Source organism: Asparagus officinalis, chromosome 7 (assembly GCF_001876935.1).
Source record: "Asparagus officinalis chromosome 7, Aspof.V1, whole genome shotgun sequence".
Classification (NCBI taxonomy): Eukaryota; Viridiplantae; Streptophyta; class Magnoliopsida; order Asparagales; family Asparagaceae; genus Asparagus; species Asparagus officinalis.
The window spans coordinates 36615284-36619944 of NC_033800.1; positions in this window are offsets into that span (position 1 = coordinate 36615284).

Sequence of the window (4661 nt, forward strand, 5' to 3'; positions counted from 1 at the left end):
CAACTATTAGAGATGCTGATGAGCAGTGTAATGATGTTCGACGCACTGAGGAGCACCTGGTTAAACCATGCAAAGAAATCTTAGTGGAGATCGTGACCTGCAGTTGATAGAGCGTTGTTGAGATGCCTTAATTGTCACAAATGGCCTGAATAAGACCCTCTCTACTGGTCATTGGTGTCATCCATATATAAAGACAGAGAAGCTCAAACGCAATTCCAATCGCTGCCAATCACAGGTCAAACACATCTCATCATCGCTGCCCAACGCAGCTCATCATCGCTGCCCAACGCAGCTCATCATCACTGTCAAACGCAACTCCAATCGCTGCCCAACGCAGCTCATCATCGCTGCCCAACGCAGCTCATCATCACTGTCAAACGCAACTCCAATCGCTACCCAACGCAGCTCATCATCGGTGCCAATCACAGGTCAAACGCAGCTCATCATCATTGTCAAACGCAACTCCAATCGCTGCCCAACGCAGCTCATCATCGCTGCCAATCACAGGTCAAACGTAGCTCATCATCGCTGCCCAACGCAGCTCCAACCGACGTCGAACGCAGCTCTATACTGCTACCAAACGCACCTTCAAACATCGAAGAACGCAGCTTAATATCGCTGCAGAACGCACCTCTAGATGCTACGTTCAAACACAGAATTTAGGCCAGAACGCATGTCAAAGTTCTGACCTGCTCAAACACGATCCAGGCAGTTCCACGATTTGAGGAGTGGCTTTAGTGGGTTGTTACACCCGACTAATGGGGTAACTAAACCCCCATTTAGGCGCGGATTATGGGGGCAGTTACACCCCTAATCCCCCTATAAATATCAACAAACTCAACAGAATAAAAGGGATCTCTTTTTGGATTGCTTAGATCGGATTTTTGATAATCAGATCGAGGGACGAGATATCATTGGAGATCAGATTTTTCTGGAGAGGATCTTTCGATCAGATTTTCCAGAATAAAAAAAAAGAGGATTGAATCCTTACACAGTCTGGGGAATCAACAAACGGAGGAGTTCTAAACCGTCGATACTTGGCTTATTAACCGAATTATTTTCGGTTTGAACAACTCTATTACTAGAGTTTATTCTGAATCACGAAACTCATCAAGAGTTATCAACCAGACAAGACTGTTGTTCCAGTGAACATAGATATTCGGATCGTCAACAAGAAGCAAACTCGACGCAAGCATTCGAGGGAGGCATCTCATCGCTACTAAGAAGGACCCAGAATTAAACAAAGGAGAGAATCCAGATCATTCTCTTCTCTTTTGTAATCAGGAAATCCAATTGTAATCGAGAGTGAAGAGAGTTGTAATCATTCTTTTTCTAAGCAGTTAGAGAGAATAAAATCAAATACAGTTCTTTCATTCATTTTTCTTATTACAAATTTTCCACCAAACAAACATTTTCTAATGAAAATCGGCCAAGCTTGAATAAACCTTCAAGTTTGTTTAGACGCTCAAAGAAACATGTACGTCCAGCTTGTTTAAGGACCTTAAAAGTGGCTACATTCGGGTTCGTACACAGTGTCTGCATGTCCACCCCAATTCTCCACCTAGTCAAAAGGATCACAAAGGGATTCTCATTCAGCCACCCAGCCCCATTCTTAGAGAGTAAAACAAAAGCTAGATAGCGACCTAAGAAATAGTCTTCTTCCCTCAATTTCAAGTATAATATTCAACAAAATGGGGAAGTATGAAATATTCACCACGACCCACCCCTCAAAAAAATGTCTTCTATTGGATTTTCCTTTACCTTTTCACTCTATCCTTTAAGATTGTCATCTGTATGTAAGAACATCTAGACATAATTCAGATCATAGTCCATTTTTCGGGACAATTTTATCTGGAACCTCAAATAAGTTGTAAAATAAGCTCATCCATGGGAAAAACACAATCAAAATGGAGATCGTCATCTATCAGCATGCTTAAAGGTCGTCGCAACCAATACATGAAAGAAGAATTTTTAATTTCATCAAAATATTAGTTCCACTCAAATTCTCATTGTTTGTAAGATTTTCCATTTCTCATCCCTTCAATTTGTACATGTTAAATGTCACAATAATATATTAAAAAAAATGAAATATCCTCACGTAGGGATGCAAACATCAACACATTAACATACAGGGCATTAGGTCTAATCTTCATTCTCGTATATTAATGATTCCAAAGATTATTAAACTATTTCAGACAGCTAAAAATAGAGGAATAAATCATATGAGCAAGAATATACCATCAAATTCAGTACTGAAACCCTAAATTCTAAACAAGGAAGAGAAGAATACAACCGAGAGCAAACTCCATACCTGACAAAGCTAATGTGGACACTTAGGCTCCGGTTCACTACAGAGCAATCGATGCGAAGAAAGATTTCGTACGTCACTAATGCCCACATCGGATTCTTGGCATTGCAATCAAAGCACATCTTAAATTTAAAATTTGAAACAAAAATCAATAGTCGAAAACAAATAAATCTCAAATTCGAATCACCTTGTCCTTATCGAGATCGATCACCTTGTTCTCAGAACCTAATCCATTTTAGAAAAATGAAATTTTGATTCAAGAGCAAGAGAGATCGATCACCTTGTTCTCAGAACCTAATCCATTTTAGAAAAATGAAATTTTGATTCAAGAGCAAGAGTGGGGAAGAGATCGATCACCTTGTTCTCAGACCGAGATCTGAGCTTCTTAAAGACGGTGTTTTTATCGGGGACGCCATTGGAAACCATTGGGTTTTAGAGGAAGACATCTTCACGACCTCGCGAACGGTCACTTCCATTGCCTCGATCTCCTCCATTTATGGATCGATCTGAGATGGACGAAGCAGAAGAAGAAATTAGATAACAGCAAAACCTAGAAAACTCACTAACGATTCGCTCAAATCCTGAACACAGATTCTCCTTCTCTTTGTGATTCGATCCAGTTAAGCTTTCCAAAATCGAGCTAAACTAAGCGAGAAACCCTAAAATCATCAAATCGATGACAGATCTAAGAAATTTAGAGGTCGAGGACGGCGTCTTCATCATCTTCCCTAAAATCATCAAATCGATGACAGATCTAAGAAATTTAGAGGTCGAGGACGGCGTCTTCATCATCTTCACCGGTAGTGAACGCGACCTCCTCTATCTTGATGAACGGAGAGATCTGAGCTCCGGTGAACGCGACGTCGTGAGCTCATCGTCGTCTCCTTGATCGTCATCGGAGCTCGTCATGGCAATACTTTGAGAGAGAGAGAGAGAGAGATTGAAGAAAATGGGAACGAAGAGAGGGTGAGGGAAAAAAGGACCGTTGGAGTTCGGGCTTAACTTAAGAGAGCTCATATATAGAAATAGAAGAATCATAAGAATCGTAGAAGAAGAGGAAGCGGGGCGGGGGTTGAGAAGCGGAAGAATCTAAAGAGGCAGAGGGCCAGGTGGGTGGACCATGGACGGTTAAATGAGGGAGCAGGGGTGCGGGTGGGACGAAGAGACGGGGATTCATCCGTTTCTCAACCACGGAAATACGGAAGAATCTGAGATGAAGAGGCAAAACATAGAAATATAGGATAAAATTATAATTAAGCAAATTGAAAAGGGCAAAATGGGTATGCAAAAGTTTTGACACTTGTTTTCTCTTTTAGAAGTAGTATAGATTTATTCATGTTGCTTGTTGTATTTTGGTTGAAATTGGAGATATAGGGGCTGTTTGGTAGGCTGCAACTGGAGTGGTTGCAACTCCAGTTGCATGCAACTAGGTCCAATTTGCCTAGTTGCATTTGTTTGTTTTGCTGCAACTCACAGTTGTAGTTGCAACCACAGTTGCAAAATAACCCTTAGTTGCAACATATGACTTACGTTAAAAATGGCCGCAAGTCATAGTTACAACTTAGTTACAACTGACCTAAATTTATTAAAATCAAAATCATTACTTAATATTTCAAAAATAAATTCATTAAAGGTTTAAAATAATCTTTTAAATAATTCTTATTATAATAATTTCTTCAAAATAATATGTTAGTTTTAAAAGTAATATATTATCTTTAAAATAATATATTATTTTTTAAAATAATATTTTTTAAAAAATAATATATTTTTAAAATAATATATTTTTTATAAAATAATATATTTTCCTAAAATAATATATTTTTTGAAAAATAAAATTTTCCAGGAATACTATTATTTTTCTAAAATAATATATTTTTTGAATAATATATATTTAAAATAATATAACTTTCTAAAATAATATATATTTTTTCTTTTTTAAAATAATATAATTTTCTAAAAATAATATATATTTTAAATGATATATTATATTATTTTTAAAAATATTATATTAACTTTTAAAAATATATTATTTATTAAAAATATATTATTTTTTTAAAATATATTATTTTTTTAAATATATTATTTTTTAAAATATATTATTTTTTAAAAATATATTACTTTTTTAAAAATATTATTTTTTAAAAATATTTTATGAGTTGCATATGTTAAGTTATAAGCATAATCAAACAGCTGCAACTATAAGTTATAAAATTTAAATTTTAAACCAACCAATTACAACTGTAGTTGCATGTAAGAAGAGTTGCAACGTCTCAGTTGCATGCAAGTGACACTTGCATTGCAACTCTAGTTGCAAACAACCAAACGCCACCATAGTAGTACCGTTTTCTACCCA